General features: G+C 32.7%; 1 protein-coding gene across 1 annotated transcript in view; it reads right to left on the bottom strand.

Moving 5' to 3' along the window:
* The window catches only part of Sema5c (Semaphorin 5c), a 459820-nt gene that overhangs the window by 432552 nt on the left and 12951 nt on the right, over nucleotides 1–14317 (bottom strand). The window contains exon 2 of the mRNA XM_085957163.1: nucleotides 1835–2499. The gene's annotated coding sequence lies outside the window, so the exon portion shown is untranslated. The remainder of the gene's footprint in view (nucleotides 1–1834; nucleotides 2500–14317) is intronic.

Here is a 14317-nt window from a genome sequence, read left to right as displayed (position 1 = left end):
TAAAAAAATATATTTCATGTTATAAGGAAATTAATTATGATGGGAGACACTTAAAATGCGCTATATAGATTCACTTGTACGCGACTTTCGAAATAGTTTTCTATACGTAAATTATTTTTATGACAAATAAAACCACTGAAGTGCCTGCCAATGATAATATTTTTGATTAGTTTTAAACTGCATTCCTAGACCAGTGTCACCAGATGTATCGCATAATATTTGTAATTTTCGGAAACAAAACGTACAAACTCCACACGCGTCTGATTCGAAGAATGTCACTTTGATATTGACATTAAATTCTCTTTTCAAATATTTTTCTCGGTTCGCCAGTTTTGATTGCTGACATAAAAAAATTTGGAGCGGAGACAAATTTTATTAGACGCCTGTTGAACTCTAGAAATAGCATACTTTAAGAGTTAACTGTATTATTAATCAATCAATCAATCAATATTCATTATTACAATGATTACGTTCATATTTAACATAATGAATAACAATTGCTTTACTACAGAGCTTCCCAACCCCGTAAGCATCACGACTCACTTTTCAAATTAAAAGAATTTCGCGGCACATTTACATACATACCAATATTAAACTATGGTGAGAGTTTTGCCTTTAGTGTAGCGTAGCGTTGTTGACATAGCGAGATCTCGGATGTAAGGAGGAAACATTCGTTGACATTTTGGTTTATGCTCCATACATTTATTCAGTGTTAGAACGAGCAACTTATCGGATATACCGAGCTAAAATACAGTTGATGTGTCGATCGTTTAAAAACATTTCGACCCTAATAAAATCCGATCGGACAGGATGCCGCCGAAGACGGATTACGTTTATGACACTAGTTAAGTGTCGAAGATTCTACCTAATTGTTGTTTTCGCCGACAATAATGAAAAAGTATCCACGCATATGGTTGAAAAATCCAAGGTTTGTGAAGTCCGTAGGTACCTACCAGCGTTCATTACAATAAACGACTTCTTTTGTAGTTTATGAAGGCCATGCTTGTTCGGGGATTTTTACGATAGTTTTCAGATTTTTTATTTTCGACTTTTTTTGTTATGTGACCGTCCATTTAAAAATAATTATTCTCTGATATAACGAGTACCGCTTATCACGAGCATATTCAATCGGTCCCATATTCCTCGTAATAACCATGTTCGACTGTACTTACATTTTATTGATGATGTTGACCTTATCAATAAATATATACTTACATAAAACATTCTGCAAACATAGTTTTTTTAATTTAAAAATACACTCAGGCATAATTAAAATATGCATTCATCGTGATTTTACATGTTATTTTATGGTTATTTTCATCATTAAAATGTAGTTGAATACTAATATGATACATAATTAAGTAATCTCGAACGCTGCAGGAAGATTTTTTAACAGTTGATACTTAGTATTAATGTATTTTGTTTATAAATTTAAAAAAACATTCATTTTTCTAGAAAATAATTATGTGTATGAATGGTATGTGTATTTATTTATAGATATCGAACTGAGATTAATTTTAAGTGGGGTCAAAATACCGAACCTCGAATCAAAATAAATAAAAAGGATTTCAAGTTATGCACGCACGTGTATAACTGCAAACATTGTTATCAAATATTAAATGCAGGGATGTTGGATAGCTTTCGTCAAAACAATCTTCTACATCTCTACTTTCGATAAATCACTAAAAAAATGATCGCCCAAATATGGCCATACTTGGGTTATAATTCTCCATCCGCGTCATTTGTCATTTGAATTTTTCAAACGTTCTTTGGTATTTACATAAATGTTTGTAAATGGTTTTAATACATTATTTAATTATTTCTGACTTCTTACCTTATTGACGTTGTCAGGACTGCTGTTGATTTTCCATTTGCGATAAGTATTTAACTGTGTTCACAACAAAAATCTCTTAAAACCACTTGTATTCAACCACTGTTTTTTTCTATACTTTTAAATTTTAAAACAAAGAATACGTAACCACACTTTCACATAAATAAAAACAAACTTTTTCGTATAATATAATACGTTGCCCTTTCACGACTACTGAAATGTAATATTAATTATTAAAACTGTTTTGGAAACTGTGTTTTTAACACAAATATTATTTTATTGGTGGAATAATAATAATAATCTGAAGTAGGATTTTTCCGACAATACTTGTCATGACTCCCTTTCCACTGAATTTATTAATTTACACACTCGTTTTACAAAAAAAATGTAAAGAAAAAATAATAATAAATCAACAAAGCTCCAGTTGCGTATTGTATTGTCCCTTCACGATCGAAGTTGAAACACTGTTCGTTCGGAAAATAAACTTTTGACTTTGAAGAAAGTCACGTTTGGCCTTTGGTAAGAGTTCTTTGAAAAACTGCACGCTCAACGCAAATAATAACACAATAATATTATTGTAGGTAACACAATGTACGGCAAATTTTGTATGGTCTGACTCAGTGTCGATTCGATCTGTAGAGAAATTCCACGTCGACAGTTTTTCGCACCTGGAATAAAAAATAAAATAGTTATAGTTGTATTCGTGTATTTCAACATTCTCTGCCAACATAACACTTCTATAAGTAAAAAGTATATTAGATTATGTGGGTACAAGGGATTGTAATCTCCTTAAATTTCTTGATCCAAAAAACCCTTAAGTGTATTATTTTTTTGTCAAAAAATACATTTTTGTGTCGCAGACAGAAACGTGATTTAAAGAAAGTGGTATGTGTGCATAAAAAAATATTGAACACCATTAATTTTCTATCTTTCACAGGACTTCGTGATCGGAAAAGAATACGCATAGTTATAATATTAATTTATAATATAAACTAAAAAATGTATGCTAAGGGGTCGTCCATGTATTACGTCACGCCCCAATGTGAGAAGGGGTTCTGATATAATGTAAGGTTTTGTGACGAAGGGATTCTGAGGGTTGTAGAAAATGTAACATCCTAAAACTAAGAAAAGAGGAGAGTGTGACATCCTTTATGGATGACCTCTGAGATATCTGAAAAATGTAATTAATGCTGATTGCAAATAAAATTAAATTTCTTCTTCGACTTCGTCTTATGACCCTTTTTTTGATATCATAAATATTGATTTAATTTATTCTGAAATCATATAGTACAATATGCTACTTGTTTATAGAGAAAAAAATAACTGAGCTCAGAATATTTTCATATTATTCTCGATTAATAGGTAGCAAATGTCATTGGTATTTATTTTTTTGGTGGATGTAGGTACCGCTAAAGTAGAGTAGTATTTTTTAGTTCTGGCGCAGCGATACTGGGAAAGTACTTAGGTAGATCATTGGACAAAATTGGCGCCAATTTAACGCCACTGATGACCATGATAAAAAATGTGTATTTATTTATTTTTAGATATTTCTTAAAACCATACATACAATTTTCCTACATAATTAAAAATATATGTTTAAATTGAAGCTTTTCAAAACGTAGGTACACCAGTAAAAAAAAGTTTTTGTAAACTCATCAAATTTACAACAAAATTAAATTTGGCTATTCCACTTCCCATGTAGATAGAAAAAATCTGGACAAAAAAGCGCTTCGTACACCCACTGCAATGAATGACCACGCATGCGCCAGGACTAGAAAAAGCTATTCAACCCACAATACAATTCGCAAACATCTTAATTAAATTTAATAAAAAGGAAAACAGTTAAAACTCAATATTATGACAGTGAAATTGTGAAAATACTGTTAATTTTTCACAAAAAATATATCTCAGCCTGAACTTACTCATTTTGTTTAAGGTTAACAATATTATTTACTTACGGTTGTTATTACAACAAAGTAAGTTAAAGATAGCAATCGTTGTAAATGCAAAAATAAATAATAAACAGGTTCCTAAATGGAATTTAAAAGACCTCATAGCTTGCAAGGTGTACGAAAAAGGTTTTTAAATGCTGGGTTTAGTAAATTACTTTTTATGAAATCGATTTTTAATGAGTTTTGGACTCGAACCACCTGCCCGCCACTGCCTCTTTCTTATTTTCAGGTAAAGTTCCAGCTGGAACTTTGCAAGTTTCAGTTAGCTACAAAAGCTAATCATTCGGAGCGCATTTTTTGCGTTCCTAAGCTTCTTACGACCATTAAGTTGACGCAGTCATTATAATGATTGCCTGTGCATATACAATATACATCATAATATGAATACGTGTATTAATTAAGGCTCTAAGTACCAAAAAGTAGTATTGCCTGTAGATACAAAATACCGAGTCATTGCAGTAAAATTTCATGAAGCAGACCTTTTGAAAAATGTGGTTTTACAGTGTGAAGCAATCACGGCAGCTTCTATAATTTTAGGTATTAGGAAGTCGCAAGTGTCAACACACCATCGTCAGCCATTTTATATTGAATGAAGTTGACCACTGTAGTGCTATTTACACCATTATAAATAAAATAGGCCAACGGACTTACAACGTCGACAGGTTTAAATATTTTACTGTATTTTTTTGACTTGCTTGAGGTACTTAGACCATAGCTGAAGTTATTGGCGTTAGTATGTAGAACACTTTTCTATAAAAATGTCAGTTTTTTTGTTTTTGGTACTTAGAGCCTTAATTAATACACGTATTCATATTATGTTTTATACCTACACAATAATATAGGAACCACTTGTACTTACCTATTTACTAACTTTATCGTATGAAAGTTCAAAGCTTATGCTAGAACACTAATCCTGGTAATACTTATATAAATTTAGTAAACTTGTTTGTTTTACATAAAAAGTTACTATTTTTAATTCGCTTAACACCCACAGTGGCCCGTCGGCCTATAGCGTCGTGGGTCCAAGGTTCGAATCATGGGGTTGGAAAAAGTACACGTCATATTGCTTTTCAATTTGTGTATGAGTGAGAGTATGGACCTAATAGGTTGAGCAAGTGGCTGACATCCATTTCTCGTAAAAACAGATGGAGGCTCATAATAATATATTAGGATCGGACATGGTCGGTAAAACAACACATAACGATTAAAAAAGCAACGTTTCTTATTGAACTGAACATACGTACTTACCTATTTTCCGATAACCTATTTTCACACAACATAATATGAATAAAAAAATTATATACTTGTTAAATTTAATTTAATTTTATAAATTAAAAAAACTGCAATATTGTTATATTATATTTTTGGTGTCATTTCTTGGTAGAAAGAGATTGTGATAGATTTTCTCACACAACAGATTAATTACAACAGCAAAACCAGTCATCATAATATTATTATCATACCAAGATTTTAAAGCCGAATTTTGTTTATGACATAATGATGGTCCTCAAATATTACAATTTTTAATACGTGTTTCTAGGTTAATCAATATATTAATCACAAGTAATATAATATATTATGTTAAAAGCTAAAACAGAAAATGTTTGTTTGTAACCCGGAAACTAGACGAAGACCTGCGAAAAGTTTGGTATTTTTATACCCATCTGTCAAACTATAATAATATGTCTGTCAATAATTGTTGGGAACCACTGCTTTAGGCTTAGCGTAAGTATAACACATTATCTATCATATTCGGATTAGACACATGCGAACTATGACAATTCAATTAAATTAATGTTTTCGCTTTAAAACGAAGTCATAACGTTAAATTTGATGGTTGAGTTATTTTTTTTTCAAACATAAATAATCAGGAGCACATTTAACATATTATGGGTTAAATGGGCTTGACCATACGGTGCCGAACGCCGCGGAGCGTCGAGATGATTTTCGAAAAATATTCATTAAATTAAAATTATACCGTAAATGCGTAAGTTTCAATTTAAGTAAATAAGTCAAAGGAATATTATATGTGTGTTTAAACAATTTTAACATAGGTTTACATCTCAATCTTCTTATAAAATAAAGAATAACAACATAGTTGGTATCAATTCTTGTAATTAATAATAAATCAATACAATATTTATTTTTATATTGGAATACTTCCACTTTTCTTTATTTAAACAAAGCAATGCCTACGTCAAATAATGATCAGTTCATGACTTAATTGACTAACTGAATAGTACAGAAGAAAACTGAAATACAGGACTGAACTACTACAATGGAGGAACTGAGGACCAGGGAGTGATACGATTTTTTATATTTTAGATTTTCAATATGATTATTTTCTTTATAAATTACCATTACTGTGGAACCGGTGGGCGGTTAGAAAATTTTACTAGTAACAGAGATACAAAAGTGGGCGGTAGGTATAAAAAGGTTGACTACCCCTGGTCTAAAATATTTTTTTCGGCTACTTTTACTTGTTTGTCTAGGTAAATTGATTTGCTTGTAGACGGCAAGTTAGAAAATCGGTATTTTATCTTCGTTGTCTATGAAACGTGTATATACACCCGACCTTAGTATAATAATGATAATTTATTATCTTTTTTATCAAAAGTATTCAGATTAGTTGTAATGTAGTATTTTTTATTGAAACATACGAAATGATTAATTACTATAATTTATTTTAATTAATAAAGGTGAATATATTATTAGCATAGAGTTTTTATCGGTTTTCTTATTGATATTTGATTTTGCATATTTTCTGCACGTTTCCGAAATTTTCCGAATGGCCTCGACTAAATGATCTACCTATTACCAAAAATTAAAAAAATGATTACCTACCTTAACACATTAAAATAATGAAGGTTTTGAAACATTTTTTTGTTATCGCGTTTACTTACCTACTACATATATAATAAAAACTCTGTTTTAAAATCATTATGATGGGTAAATTCCAGATCAAGTAACACTTAATAATATCGTGATGAATCATTCCATTTCCACTTTTTTTTAAATTTTGGCGGTTTATTGATTCCGCTATCGAAGAGTATCGAAATGCATTATGGCGGCCCTGCTCATAATGCTCGTAATAATTATTATTTTCCGCTTATTTAAATATTTATCCGCGGGAGAGTGCGTGTGGATGTCCAAAAAAGGCGTTAACAAGAATGTCGTTAACGGCGCTGGCAAATTGTTATAATTTATAATATTCTCGTAAATAATTGAGAGCGATTATAAAGGGAACGAGGTGTGTTTTCAATGTAATGTCGTATATCCGGCCGCCATTTTCCGCGACAAATTGTCTCACATCACGGAAGACTCGCTCTACCTTTTGTTTCTGGGTTATTTATTTAGCGAATTCCCGTAAAGTTGTAAATTCATTTTAAACTTTTCGTTTGTCTTTATAAGGGTGGGAAAATTACCGCAGGACAATGAGAACAGAATGGAATTTCGATTTGCAGATATCTTTGAGAAAGCTGGAAAACTGAAATGTGCCAAGCATCGAGCGAATGAGTCCAGCGTTGCCAACTTAACATTTTTCTTGCCAGGAATATAGTTTTCAATCAATCTATTTTTTTAACATCGCAAACAGCTTATAACATTAACAAAGCTATGATAGTATACCAGATTTGTTTGAAAATCAATATTGTTGATCTCATTTTCATTTTTCATATAAAATGATGACTAAACTTTAAACTTCTTACCTGCATCGAACTTTTTTTATCGAAAATTTACTTATTTTATTAGTTGTAAAACACGATAGACACCCCCACGATGGCCGCGCGGCTTATGCGTCGGACTATAGCGTCGTGGGTTCCAGGTTCGAATCCTGTGTCTGGCAAGTACACATATTGTTTTTCAATTTGTGTATGAGTCAGAGTATGGACCTAATAGGTTGAGCAAGTGGCTGACATCCATTTCTCGTAAAAACAAAATCTGTTAAGGCTATACCTCAATTGAGGCATGGTCTAAAAAGATCGTGGCTAGGCGATGCGTTGATTGCGGGTGCAAATAACGCATGCCGAACGAAATATAATGTGTCCTATAAATCCAACATGCGTCCATTTAATGTTCTGTTTATTGTTCTATTAGTAACAATAATAATATATTCATTGACATGTTTTCTTTTTCAAGTAAATGGGTAACGTTTTAAGTCATCTTTACACGATTTAAGAATTAATACCCCCGTCGCCATCACGAAACAAATTGACGTATTCACACCTCGACGTTCACTCTCCGAATGCCAGCGAGTCCAAAATTTCGTCGCGCCTATAGTTGAAAATTATTTGCCGTTTCACTGATGTATTGTCTTAATACAAAACCTCCACTTTGTGGAGGCCCATATGATCCTAAGGATCGGACATGGTCGAAAAAAAGAAAACACGATTTTTCCGAGCTTATTGGCAACACTGTTGAGTATGGTATTTATGAATCCAGAATGTTTTGTGGTGGCCCCGTGGCCTAATATTTTTCTTGATATAAATCTAAATAGTTATAAAACGTAGTATTTATTCAAGTAAGCCATTTGCCACGAATATAATAAAAATATAATTGAGATAAAAATAAGGAAAATAATTCGCTGATTAAATAAAAATAGCTCAAGTAACAAAAAGTTGAGTGTGAAATAGTAAGATTAATTTAACGATTAAAGCTATTAGCAGTAAGTTTAAAAGATTGCCATCAAAACGAGGTTTGAGTATATGGAACAAGTCTAATTTACGAATGAAATTCTGTGCCGAATTACGATAAATTTACTTATTACGGAAATAAGATGCCGGATTAAACAGGTAAGGAAAGAAAGTGTTCATCATCCAAGGACACGGTTGGCTTACTAGGTGCTTAATAATAGTATCTCATCTGTTCTCTTGTAGCTATGCATACCTATATCAGTGGCGAAGGGTGGAGGTAGGATGTTAAGAGCTGACATAGTCTACCTCATAACCTACCACCACCCTCCGTCACTGGTATCTACTATATCTACTATACCAGTGACCAGCACCATTTGCAAATTGTAGTCTTAATAGGGGTAGTGGTAGTAGGCTGTTAAGTAGGTTTAAGTAGAACTGCTATGCTGACTCAAAAGCGAGTTTCATCAATGTCACTCAAATCGAGCGGGTTAACAACTACGTCAATCAAATGTTTATTGACAATATTATTATCAGAACCCAATTGGCACGGAACATATTTTGGCGTCCGAATAATATTCATTGTGCCTAAAAGGTCAATATAATATATAAAACAAGAGAAATCCAACAATTAAAAATAGCGCAATGTTGCATGGGTAGATGCATGATGGGCACAACGCGGAAAGGCCATAAGACGACAGACAAGGATACGCGATGTGATACACGACCACAGGGCCGTCGACTTATCAAGTTCGGAAAATGCAGCCATAGAAGAATTAGGGACCGAGAAAACTGTCGAGTGTAGACTCAGACTGATGATGACATAAAATAATGGGTTTCGTCTCGTAGGTTTTAAATGCCCAGGAATTTTAGGAAACGATTGAAATGAATATGTAGGCAGAATGGTGTCAGATTCTTCAGTCAGTCCAGGCGAAACATTTAGGTGTCACATTTACTTTCAAGTGACATAGACACTAACACCATTCCAAAGTGATTTCGTCATGGCCACAATGCCAAAAGAATCTGTCCTTTCTCTATAAATATATTAGAATTCTCTGGCACTACCAAACAATGCGATTGAACTATACCAAATACATAGTCACTTTTTAGAGATGCAACTAATGAGAATAGCACAATGATAAAAATTAATCAAATTCAAAAATCAAATTCTGACGTAATGAATTTTACATAATTTCTTATTATTATTAACCTGTGATTAACATTAAATTAACATATTATTATAATTTATAATATTATAATACAATGATAAACATATTACATTAAAATTCATTTTAATTATCATAAATTTGGATCACAGTTTTTATACACTCGATTTCGATTTTATTACAACCGGCGCAAGGAAAGGATTGAGATAATAAATTAGCTTTTTTATTTCGTTTTTATAAGATAAAAATTGACAGAATAATATCGTGCGGATTTGATACTTTTTATTCCAATTGTAGATGAGCCTTTCGGAATAAATATGTGATACTTACTGTCATATGAATCGAAAACCAATGAAATATTTGTCTGAATAATTATAGTATAATAACTCTCACGAGAAGGCATTAATGGATCTTTATAAAGCCAAGTAAATGAAATAAACTCAATATTGATGTCTCCTCTAAATCTGATTGTCTTTTTGGAACTTTAGGCCGGTCGCACATAAAAAGTCGTCTCACTGGGATATGGTCACAAATCAACTGCCGGCGATGCTGCAACTCTCTTCCGTGAACAAAGGCGAGTTCATTCCTGGACAGTGATGTCACGCGGCTAGCCAAAACGAATGAAAAACAGTATCTGCACATGCGCCGATGCAACATTTTGATATTCTACCTACAGCCCATGTCGAGTTAATTTTTTACATGCCACAAGCAAATGTTTTTTCTACCAAAACTATGTGAGGCTGTAGGTACATCAAGTTATTTTTATTTTGTGAACGACAACAAAATCACATCGACAAATTCGACGTGTTTAATCGTGACGAGTTTATATTATGTACAACCCCGCTTATGACCCTTTTAAACATACCTAACGGAAGCTCACTAACATTATCAAATTCACTGACATTAACACGGATTACTTGGAAAAAAATCATTTAGATCTGATGAAATAGTGACAAAATCATTACAAGAAACTTTATGAGCTGATATTCCTCATATAATCATTATTCATTAGTGATCACTGTTCAGCTTTCGTATAACACCTAGGGATACCACCTTATATGAAAAAGCAAGGGCATGGTTAATAAAAAAAAGACACATATGGATGCCATATAGGTATTGATCGTTTTTAACCGACACTTTTATATCAATGCTTTTCTGATACCTAATGAGAGTTTATGTTTCGATGTCATATCTTTAGTGAAGTCATAATTGTTTTGTGTTTTTTTCAAATATGTTAAACCTACTCAGTCTGCTGAAGCTATACGGATAGTGATTAGAACCTATATTAGTATTACGAAGTTAGCAAATAAATGTGTACATCAATTTCAATTGAAAAAAAATATTATTGAGTTAAATTCAACGAAAATTTGCTACAAAACAAAATTATTGTATCAGGTGTTTTACATTACGAAATGTTTACTTTAAACTGGTGCCATTATTATCTATTAGATGTTCTTATGTCACTAGTAATAAGATTATAACAAAAACATACACTACTAATGACAGTTCATACCTACTTACAATTCCCCAAAGCATCAAACTATTTTGTTCATACGTTTGTAGATTGCAGATTTGTAAATAAAGGCAGTGTTCCACAATTTATTTTAGTTTTGGAACCCTTTTATATTTTGAGCAACATATCGAAACCAATAGTAGGTATTATATATTTTAGGTACCTACATAGATACTTAAACGTGGATGATAGTCGAATAAGTTGGAAAGGATCAGTGACGTCCCGTGGGGGTAGACAGATTGAGCGTCGCTTGGGGGCGGCAGTTACTCGAAGGGCGGCAAATCGAGCAAAATCATTTGGAATATATTATAGAAACAGCTATCTAAACTTAGTAATAACGAAAATATTTTTCCATTAAAAAACTCAGCTCACTGGTTTCGTCAGTTTGCGATATCTAGTTTATTTCTGTTGCTTTTCGACGTCCTTGGTGACCAGAAACGACACGTGCAGATTTGCGAATAATTAGTCTGATATTTTGTTAGTAATGTATCCATATACAACACATTTCTTAGATATTGGACTCATGAAAGGATGATAATAATAATGTATAAAAAATAAGGCGGCATTTTATCTAGGGACGTCACTGGAAAGGATTTATTTTTCTCCAAATCTGGGGCAAAACAAATGTGCCTTACGAGATGGTGTACATACTTTATTTTTCAAATTTGGAATATTTCCGTTTTATTGTCGGAGTGGTAAACGTACTAAATTTTTTTATGAATATATCTGGAAGATAATATAACATTTTGGATAACCATGAAATTTTTGTTAAACGAAATCGATAATACAGAAAATATGCCAACCCTTGCCGAAGTTCGAAGATTCTAACGAGGCACCAGACTAATGAATGCAAAAGAATGATATGTAGTATGATGATTGCACATATCTCCACATAATGGCATGCAGTCCATAGATGCTATTGATACGGAAGAATAATCGATAAATTGCCAAGTATGTAATAATAATAATTCACTTATAATTATGAATATTACGCAAATCTGTTTACATGCAAATAATGTACAATACCAAACATACGTATTTTTTTTAATTTCTACACTACAACAGGCCACGAGGTCGACAGTAGTGTATTGAAACAGTAGTGTATTTAGTAACATAAGAGAAATAATCACAAACACCCAGTTTTGAGAAAATCATATAAATATTTTGACTTCACCGAGATCGAATATCTTACAAAAACTGACAACCCTCGCGGAAACCATTTGGAAAACGCTGATAAAAGGTGTTTAAAATTACTACTAAACCACCTTATTCGAAATAAAATTATTACAACTGCAGCATGCCCACAGTCAATTTCGATTAGCTTTTAATATTATATTTTATTTGAGACTTGCATATAAATTGGCACAAAATCATTTTATTAATGGCGTTATTGCGTGCGAGAAGTATATAACCTGATTAGCCTGGCAAAAAATGTACACGGGTATCACATTCAGCGGCAAAAATACAGTCTACTGCCTTTGACAACATGAACACGCTTAATTTTAATGACAAATCAATTATTCTGTCCAAGACCCTAGTACACCAAGCCATTGCATTCATCAGTTTCATTACCTACACATATTATGCAAATAATTATTATCTAGAAATAATAATACGTTTGGCAGGTTCTCAGGTTAACTGTAAAATAATCACTATTTAGATTATTTAGTAGAAGATATTGGCGTTAAAGACTGATGGTTAATTGACTTTGGATACTCAATGAATAAGCTTAAATCAAGTATCGCTGTCTTTGCTGCAACCTCTGGTCTCTCAACACAGTCGAACATCGAAATCTAGGTCTCTTGACCAGGGTCGGCTCTACCTTTGGGACTAATGGAGAGGATCCCTACATGATTATATTTTATGGACAATAACAACACTACACAACTTTAATTTAATGTATAATATACATATTCACTGTTTTACATAACTTTGATACACTTTAAACAGTTTACTGTTATTATTTATATTATGCAATGAGTAGCATTATTTTTATAGTATTGTGTTTGACATATCTACTATTCTACCTTAAATTCATATTATTATCATAATGTCTATGAAGGTCCCTGTAGGACCTCGACCTCTGTGCCGCTCCCGGCGGAGATGAACGGAAAACGTCAATAGGGACGCAGAGAGGCTGAGTGTGAATGAAGAGAGAGCTCGGGATAGATATTCCTGGAGAACGTTTGTGCAGTCGGGCATGGAACTGAATAGCAAGTAGCGCCAGATCAACTAACTATATGAGAGTTCTGGTTAGGTATGAAAAATTTCTAAATCTCTCTCTATAGTCGGGCCGTGATACGAAACTATAAATTTCAATCGTAGTGCAAGTTATAGCTGTTTGTATTGTTTATATAAAATAATAATTGTTTCATATTAAAATATAATATGGTGATACGATAATTGATTTGAACGAAATATACAAATTGAAATTTCCATCCGAAAATAGTCAATAACTAGCACTACCATCGTAATTCGCAATTTAGTGCGTCGTCTAATGCTTTAGGTACTACACCCCCACCATCTAAAATGAGAAAAAATGCCAATACTCCCAACCCTCTTCTCTCCTTACGGTTCTCACTGAGGAAGAGCTTTTTGGGTGGTTGGGTGACTTCCATTATTGAGACATGGCCCCCTGCTCAACTGAGTCGCCCCACTTTCACGTATGAGACAACAGGGTCATCATAGTAAAAACACACAAAAGTCGTGGTTGTTCCTTACCTCATCATCATGTACCATCTTCGTTACAAACGGCTCTAAAGACTATTCTCAATATCGGCGTTTTTTTAAATATCTCAACGCTATTTGGCTAGAATCAATAAGCTCATAATTCTTGTAAAATTCAAAACACCCCGTAGGTACCTACTAGTTTTTGCAAGATAATTAATTAATTAATGAGGTACTTACCTACTATAAATCTTTGGTTACCTATTATAGGTACTTACGATAATTAATTGTTTACGAAATATCCTTATTGTGTTTTAAACGTTTCTTCAAATTCTGTACGAAATCAACGAAGATTATTGTGTTGATCATTGGCCCAAGGCGATTTAAAGTTAAATGTTTTTTGGCAAGAAGGGTCTTTGAATAGATTTCAGACAAAAACAATTAATTTCTCGCGTCGTTTTTCAAAAAGGTTAACACCTGTCAATAATTTAATGATTTCAAAAACACAAACTGCAATAGGACCGTTATAATTCATAATGTATGTAGGTAATTTTATATTT

Source organism: Rhyacophila brunnea, unplaced genomic scaffold, assembly GCF_057557595.1.
Source record: "Rhyacophila brunnea isolate RB1 unplaced genomic scaffold, BYU_Rbru_1.0 scaffold_6, whole genome shotgun sequence".
Taxonomy (NCBI): domain Eukaryota; kingdom Metazoa; phylum Arthropoda; class Insecta; order Trichoptera; family Rhyacophilidae; genus Rhyacophila; species Rhyacophila brunnea.
The sequence above is the reverse complement of the archived record's forward strand: the minus strand, read 5'-3'. Positions and strand labels throughout refer to the sequence as shown.